We start from the raw sequence: 9,558 nt of genomic DNA on the forward strand, positions 1-9,558 counted from the left end.
AGAGAGAGAGAGAGAGAGAGAGAGAGAGAGAGAGAGAGAGTTTAGAATAGAAGAAAAGATAAAGAACTCTTCAGACAAGCACAAAGTAAAAGAATTTATCAACACTATACCCACTCTAAAATAAGTTTTAAAGTGTTTTCTCTAAGTGAAAAATAAGTAAAAATCTATAGGAAAGAGAAAAATATCACTAGGAAAGGCAAATATATACAAGGACTAAGGTTCAGGCACTTAAATAAGCCAGTACAAAGATTAAAAGACAAAAAAAGCAAACCAAAACTGTAAAAACAACTATAATTACAATAAACAGTTAAGAGATAAACATAAATATGTGAAATATGACACCAAAAAGGCAAAACATGGGGAAGGAGGGTAAAAATGTTGACCTTTTAGAGTATGTTTGAATTTAAATAACTACCAGTTTAAAACAAGTATACATAGTTATAGGTAAATATATATGAACCCCATGGTAACCACAAATTTAAAACCTACAATAGATACACAAAAACTAAAAAGAACACAAACATAATACTAAAGAAAATCATCAAACAAAAAGGGAAGAAACAAAAAGAAGAAAAAAGAACATAGAACTAAAAAAAATCCAGAAAACAAGTAATAAAATGGCAATAAGCACATACCTATCAATAACTACTTTAAATGTCAATGGACTAAATGCTCCCATCCAAAGATATAGGGTGGCTGACTGGATTTTAAAATAAATAAAATAAAATAAGACCCATCTAATGGAACCTACAAGAGACTAATTTTAGAGCTAAAGACACACACAAACTGCAAATTAGGGGATGGAAAAATATATTTCATGCAAAAGGAAACAAACAGAAAGCTGAAGTAGCAATACTCATATCAGGCAGAATGCCTTCAAAACAAGGGCCCTAACCGAAGACAAGGAAAGGCATTATATAATGATAAAGGAATCAATACAAACAAAGGATATTACACCCATTAACATATATGGACCCAATACAGGAGTATCTAAATATATAAAGCAAATACTAGCAGTCATAAAGGGAGAAATTAGCAATAAAATAATAACAGTAGGAGATTTTAACAACCCACTTACAACAATAGACAGTTCATCCTGACAGAAAATCAGTAAGGTAATACCAGTCTTATGACACAATAGACCATTTGGACTTAACAGAAATCCATAGGACTTTACATCCCAAAACATCAGAATACATATTCTTTTCAAGTGCATATGGAATGTTCTCTAAGGTAGATCATATGCTAGACCACAAAACAAGTCTCAACAAATTTAAGAAGATAGAAATTATCAAGTATTTTTTCAGATCACAATGGTATGAAACTAGAATCAATCACAGGAAGAAAAATGGGAAAAGAAAAAACAGTTGGTGAATAAACAACATGCTACTAAAAAACAAATGCCTTAATGAAGAAATCAAAAAAGAAATCAGAAAATACCTGAAGACAAATGAAAATGGAAACACAACTCTCCAAAATCTATGGGATGCAGCAAAACTAGTTCTAAGAGAGAAGTTTATACCAAGTTTATACAAGCCTTCCTCTAGAAACAAACAAACAAAAAGACTCAAAAACAACCTAACCTGCCTCCTAAAGTAATTAGGAAAAAAAAAAAGCCAAAAGTCAGCAGAAGGAAGGAAACAAAATATTAGAGAGGAAATAAATAAAATAGGAAATAAAAAGAAAAAGCAATAGAAAATATCCATGAAAAAATGAGTTTTTTTTAAGATAAACAAAATTGATAAACTTTTAGCCAGGCTCACTAAAAAGAAAATAGTGAGGACCCAAATAAACTAAATATGAGATGAAAGAGGAGAAATATACAACAACATTCCACAGAGCTACAAAAAAACCATAAGAGAATACCTCAAATATGTATATGACAACAAATTGGAAAAGCTAAAATAAATGGACAAATTTCTAGAAACATATAACTTGCCAAGACAGAATCAAGAAGAAATAGACAATTTGAACAGACATATTACTAGTAGTGCAATTGAATTTGTAATGAAAAAAAAAAAATCCAACAAACAAAAGGCCAAGTCCAAGACAGCTTCACAGGGGAATTTTACCAAACATATAAAGAAGAGTTAATTCTTATCCTTCACAAACTATTCCAAAAAGTTGAGGACAGAACACACCCAAATTCATTCTATGAAGCCATGATTACACTGATATCAAAACCAGACAATGAGATTACAAAAAAAATGACAGACCAATATCTTGGATGAATATAGATGAAAAATTTATCAACAAAATATTAGCAAACGGAATCCAACAATATATAAAAAGTATCATACACCATGATCAAGTTGGATTGATTCCAGAGACACAAGGATGTTTCAATATTTGCAAACCAATCAGTGTGATACACCACATTAACAAAAGAAAGAATAAAAATCTCATGATCATTTCAATAGAGGCAGAAAAAACATTTGACATCCATTCATGATAAAAACTCTCATCAAAGTTTGTATGGAGAGAACATATTTCAGCATAATAAAGGCAAGTTATGACAAACCCACAGTTAACATCATACTCAACAATAAAAATCTGAAAGTCTTTCTTTTAAATTCAGTAACAAGACAATGATATCCACTCTTGCCATTTCTATTACACATAGTATGAGAAATCCTTGTCAGAGCAATTAGATGAGAAAAAGAAATGAAAAGAATCCATATTGTAAGCTAAGAATTTAAACTTTCAGGTGACAGGATACTCTATATAGAAAACCCTTAACTGTCTAGCAGAAAACTCTTAGTCCTAATAAATGAAATCAGTAAGTTCTAGGATACAAGATTAATATACAGAAAACTGTTGCTTGTCTATACACTAATAATAAACTACCAGAAAGAGAAAGAAAAAAAATTAAAATCATATGAAAAAGAATAAAATACCTATGAATAGGGGAATGAGAGGAAGATGGCGGAAGAGTAAGACGCGGAGATCACCTTCCTCCCCACAGATACACCAGAAATACATCTAAACGTGGAACAACTCCTACAGAACACCTACTGAAGGCTGGCAGAAGACCTCAGACCTCCCAAAAGGAAAGAAACTCCCCACGTACCTGGGTAGGGAAAAAGAAAAAAAAGAAAAAACAGAGACAAAAGAATAGGGATGGCACCTGCACCAGTGGGAGGAAGCTGTGAAGGAGGAAAAGTTTCCACACACTAGGAAGCCCCTTCGCGGGCGGAGACTGCGGGAGGCGGAGGGGGGAGCTTCGAAGCCAGAGGAGTGCACAGCAACGGGTGCGGAGGGCAAAGCGGGGAGATTCCCGCACAGAGGATCGGTGCCGACCAGCACTCACCAGCCCGAGAAGCTTGTCTGCTCACCCGCCGGGGCGGGCGGGGCTGCGAGCTGAGGCTCTGAGGCTCGGGTTTCGATTTCGGACGGAGCGCAGGGAGAGGACTGGGGTTGGTGGCTTGAACATAGCCTGAAGGGGTTAGTGCACCACGGCTAGCCGGGAGGGAGTCCGGGAAAAGTCTGCACCTGCCGAAGAGGCAAGAGACTTTTTCTTCCCTCTTTGTTTCCTGGTGCGTGAGGAGAGGGGTTTAAGAGCACTGCTTAAAGGAACTCCAGAGACGGTCGCGAGCCGCGGCTAAAAGCGCGGACCCCAGAGACCGGCGGGAGATGCTAAGGCTCTGCTGCCGCCACCAAGGGGCCTGTGTGCGAGCACAGGTCACTTTTCACACCCCTCTTCCAGGGAGCCTGTGCAGCCCGCCACTGCCAGGTTCCCGGGATCCAGGGACAACTTCCCCGGGAGAACGCACGGCAGGCCTCAGTCTGGTGCAACGTCACGCCGGCCTTTGCTGCAGCAGACCCGCCCCGCACTCCGTGCCCCTCCCTCCCCGCCGGCCTGAGAGCGCCAGAGCCCCCGAATCAGCGGCTCCTTTAACCCCATCCTGTCTGAGCAAAAAACAGACGCCCTCCAGCGACCTACACGCAGAGGCAGGGCCAAATCCAAAGCTGAGCCCCTGTGAGCTGTGAGAACAAAGAAGAGAAAGGGAAATCTCTCCCAGCAGCCTCAGAAGCAGCGGATTAAAGCTCCACAATCAACTTGATGTACCCTGCATCTGTGGAATACCTGAATAGACAACCAATCATCCCAAATTGAGGAGGTGGGCTTCGAGAGCAAGATCTATGATTTTCTCCCCTTTTCCTCTTTTAGTGAATGTGTATGTGTATGCTTCTGTGTGAGACCTTGTCTGTATAGTCTTGCTTCCACCATTTGTCCTAGGGTTCTATCCGTCCATGGTTTTTTTTAAAATTTTTTTCTTAATATTAATTTTAATAACGTTATTATACTTTACCTTCGTTCTTTCTTTCTTTCCTTCCTTCCTTCCCTCCTTTAGACAATGAATCATCCCAAATTCAGGAGGTGGTCTCTGACAGCAAGATTTATGATTTTTCCCCCTTTACCTCTTTTTCTGAGGGTGTATGTGTATGCTTCTGTGTAAGATTTTGTCTGTATAGCTTTGCTTCCAACATTTGTACTAAGGTTCTATCCGTCCCTTTGTTTTCTAAATAAGAATTTTTTAATTCAATAACTTTATTATACTTTATTTTATTTTTACTGTATCTTCTTTCTTTCTATCTTTTTTCCTTCTTTCCCTCCTTCCTTCCTTCCTCCCTCCCTCCCTACCTCCTTTCTTTCCTTCTTGCATTCTTTCCTTCTTTGCTTCTTTCTTTCTTTTTTCCTTCCTTCCTTCCCTCATTTCCTGCTTTCTTTCCTCATACTTCTACTAATTCCCTCTACTTTTTCTCCCTTTTATTCTGAGCTGTGTGGATGAAAGGCTCTTGGTGCTCCAGCCAGGAGTCAGGGCTCTGCCTCTGAGGTAGGAGAGCCAACTTCAGGACACTGGTCAACAAGAGACCTTCAGCTCCACATAATATCAAATGGCGAAAATCTCCCAGAGACCTTCATCTTAACACCAGCACCCAGCTTCACTCAACGACCAGCAAGCCACAGTGCTGGACAACCTATGCCAAACAACTAGCAAAATAGGAACACAACCCCACCCATTAGCAGAGAGGCTGCCTAAAATCATAATAGGGCCACAGACACCCCAAAACACACCACCAGACATGAAACTGCCCACTAGAGAGACAAGATCCAGCCTCATCCACCACAACACAGGCAGTAGTCCCCTCCACCAGGAAGCCTATACAACCCACTGAACCAACCTTAGCCACTGGAGACAGACATCAAAAACAGCAGGAACTACGAACCTGCAGTCTGCAAAAAGGAGACCCCAAACACAGTAAGATAAGCAAAATGAAAAGACAGAAAAACACACAGCAGATAAAGGAGCAAGATAAAAATGCAGCAGGGCTAACAAATGAAGAGGAAATAGGCAGTCTACCTAAAAAAGAATTCAGAATAATGATAGTAAGGATAATCTGAAATCTTGGAAATAGAATGGAGAAAATAAAAGAAACAGTTAACAAGGACCTAGAAGAAATAAAGATGAAACAAGCAACGATGAACAACACAATAAATGAAAGTAAAAGAACTCTAGATGGGATCAATAGCAGAATAACTGAGGCAGAAGAACGGATAAGTGACCTGGAAGATAAAATAGTGGAAATAACTACTGCAGAGCAGAATAAAGAAAAAAGAATGAAAAGAACTGAGGACAGTCTCAGAGACCTCTGGGACAACATTAAACGCAACAACATTTGAATTATAGGGGTTCCAGAAGAAGAAGAGAAAAAGAAAGGGACTGAGAAAATATTTGAAGAGATTATAGTTGAAAACTTCCCTAATATGGGAAAGGAAATAGTGAATCAAGTCCAGGAAGCACAGAGAGTTCCATACAGGATAAATCCAAGGAGATATATGACAAACACATGTTAATCAAACTGTCAAAAATTAAATACAAAGAAAGCATATTAAAAGCAGCAAGGGAAAAATAACAAATAACACACAAGCGAATCCCCATAAGGTAAACAGCTGATCTTTCAGCTGAAACCCTACAAGCCAGAAGGGAGTGGTAGGACAAACTAAAAGTGATGAAGGAGAAACACCTGCAACCAAGACTACTCTACCCAGCCAGGATCTCATTCAGATTTGATGGAGAAATTAAAACATTCACAGAGAAGCAAAAGCTGAGAGAGTTCAGCACCACCAAACCAGCTTTACAACAAATGCTAAAGGAACTTCTCTAGACATGAAACACATGAGAAGGAAAAGACCTATAATAACGAACCCAAAACAATTTAGAAAGCGGGAATAGGAACATACATATCGATAATTACCTTAAATGTAAATGGACTAAATGCTCCCACCAAAAGATACAGATTGGCTGAATGGATACAAAAACAAGACCCTTATATATGCTGTCTACAAGAGACCCACTTCAGACCTAGAGACACATACAGATTGAAAGTAAGGGGATGAAAAAGATATTCCATGCAAATGGAAACCAAAAGAAAGCTGGAGTACCAATTCTCATATCAGACAAAATAGACTTTAAAATAAGGACTATCAAAAGAGACAAAGAAGAACACTAGATAATGATCAAGGGATCGATCCAAGAAGAAGATATAACAATTGTAAATATTTATGCACCCAACATAGGAGCACCTCAATACATAAGGCAAATACTAACAGCCATAAAAGGGGAAATCAACAGTAACACATTCATATAGGGGACTATAAGACCCCACTTTCACTCATGGACAGATCATGCAAAATGAAAATAAATAAGGAAACACAAGCTTTAAATGATACATTAAACAAGATGGACTTAATTGATATTTATAGGACACTCCATCCAAAAACAACAGAATACACAATTTTCTCAAGTGCTCATGGAACATTCTCCAGGATAGATCATATCCTGGGTCACAAATCAAGCCTTGGTAAATTTAAGAAAATGGAAATTGTATCAAGTATCTTTTCTGACCACAACGTCATGAGACTAGATATCAATTACAGGAAAAGATCTGTAAAAAATACAAACACATGGAGGCTAAACAATGCACTACTTAATAATGAAGTGATCACTGAAGAAATCAAAAAGGAAATAAAAAAATACCTAGAAACAAATGACAATGGAGACACAACGACCGAAAACATATGGGATGCAGCAAAAGCAGTTCTAAGGGGGAAGTTTATAGCAATACAAGCCCACCTTAAGAAGCAGGAATCATCTCGATTAAACAACCTAACATTGCACCTCAAGCAATTAGAAAAAGAACAAAAATACCCCAAAGCTAGCAGAAGGAAGGAATCATAAAAATCAGAACAGAAATAAATGAAAAAGAAATGAAAGAAACAATAGCAAAGGTCAATACAACTAAAAGCTGCTTCTTTGAGAAGATAAACAAAATAGATAAACCACTAGCCAGACTCATCAAGAAAAAAAGGGAGAAGACTCAAATCAATAGAATTAGAAATGAAAAAGGAGAGGTAACAACTGACACTGCACAAATAAAAAAGATCATGAGAGATTACTAAAAGCAACTCTATGCCAATAAAATGGACAACCTGGAAGAAATGGACAAATTCTTAGAAATGCACAACCTGCCAAGACTGAATCAGGAAGAAATAGAAAATATGAACAGACCAATAACAAGCACTGAAATTGAAACTGTGATTAAAAATCTTCCAACAAACAAAAACCCAGGACCAGATGGCTTCACAGGCGAATTCTATCAAACATTTAGAGAAGAGCTAACACCTATCCTTCTCAAACTCTTCCAAAATATAGCAGAGGGAGGAACACTCCCAAACTCCTTCTACGAGGCCACCATCACCTTGATACCAAAACCAGACAAGGATGTCACAAAGAAAGAAAACTACAGGCCAATATCACTGATGAACATAGATGCAAAAATCCTCAACAAAATACTAGCAAACAGAATCCAACAGCACATTAAAAGGATCATACACCATGATGAAGTGGGATTTATTCCAGGAATGAAAGGATACTTCAATATATGCAAATCTATCAATGTGATAAACCATATTAACAAATTGAAGGAGAAAAACCATATGATCATCTCAATAGATGCAGAGAAAGCTTTTGACAAAATTCAACACCCATTTATGATAAAAACCCTGCAGAAAGTAGGCATACAGGGAACTTTCCTCAACATAATAAAGGCCATATATGACAAGCCCACAGCCAACATCATCCTCAATGGTGAAAACCTGAAAGCATTTCCACTAAGATCAGGAACAAGACAAGGTTGCCTACTCTCACCGCTCTTATTCAACATAGTTTTGGAAGTTTTAGCCACAGCAATCAGAGAAAAAAAGGAAATAAAAGGAATCCAAATCGGAAAAGAAGTAAATCTGTCACTCTTTGCAGATGACATGATCCTATACATAGAGAATCCTAAAGATGCTACCAGAAAACTACTAGAGCTAATCAATGAATTTGGTAAAGTAGCAGGATACAAAATCAATGCACAGAAATCTCTGGCATTCCTGTATACTAATGATGAAAAATCTGAAAGTGAAATCAAGAAAACACTCCCATTTACCGTTGCAACAAAAAGAATAAAATATGTAGGAATAAACCTACCTAAGGAGACAAAAGACCTGTATGCAGAAAATTATAAGACACTGATGAAAGAAATTAAAGATGATACAAATAGATGGAGAGATATACCATGTTCTTGGATTGGAAGAATCAACATTGTGAAAATGACTCTACTACCCAAAGCAATCTATAGATTCAATGCAATCCCTATCAAACTACCACTGGCATTTTTCACAGAACTAGAACGAAAAATTTCAGAATTTGTATGGAAACACAAAAGACCCCGAATAGCCAAAGCAATCTTGACAACGAAAAATGGAGCTGGAGGAATCAGGCTCCCTGACTTCAGACTATACTACAAAGCTACAGTAATCAAGACAGTATGGTACTGGCACAAAAACAGAAAGATAGATCAATGGAACAGGATAGAAAGCCCAGAGATAAACCCACACACATATGGACACCTTATCTTTGATTATGGTGGCAGGAATGTACAGTGGAGAAAGGACAGCCTCTTCAGTAAGTGGTGCTGTGAAAACTGGACAGATACCTGTAAAAGTATGAGATTAGATCACTCCCTAACACCATACACAAAAATAAGCTAAAAATGGATTAAAGACCTAAATGTAAGGCCAGAAACTATTAAACTCTTAGGGGAAAACATAGGCAGAACACTCTATGACATAAATCACAGCAAGATCCTTTCTGACCCACTTCCTAGAGAAATGGAAATAAAAACAAAAATAAACAAATGGGACCTAATGAAACTTCAAAGCTTTTGCACAGCAAAGGAAACCATAAACAAGACCAAAAGACAACCCTCAGAATGGGAGAAAATATTTGCAAATGAAGCAACCGACAAAGGATTAATCTCCAAAATTTACAAGCAGCTCATGCAGCTCAATAACAAGAAAACAAACAACCCAATCCAAAAATGGGCAGAAGACCTAAATAGACATTTCTCCAAAGAAGATATACAGACTGCCAACAAACACATGAAAGAATGCTCAACATCATTAATCATTAGAGAAATGCAAATCAAAACTACAATGAGATATCATCT

Source organism: Aethalodelphis obliquidens, unplaced genomic scaffold (assembly GCF_003676395.1).
Source record: "Aethalodelphis obliquidens isolate GAN/ISIS:26980383/991018 unplaced genomic scaffold, ASM367639v1 scaffold488, whole genome shotgun sequence".
NCBI classification, from domain to species: domain Eukaryota; kingdom Metazoa; phylum Chordata; class Mammalia; order Artiodactyla; family Delphinidae; genus Aethalodelphis; species Aethalodelphis obliquidens.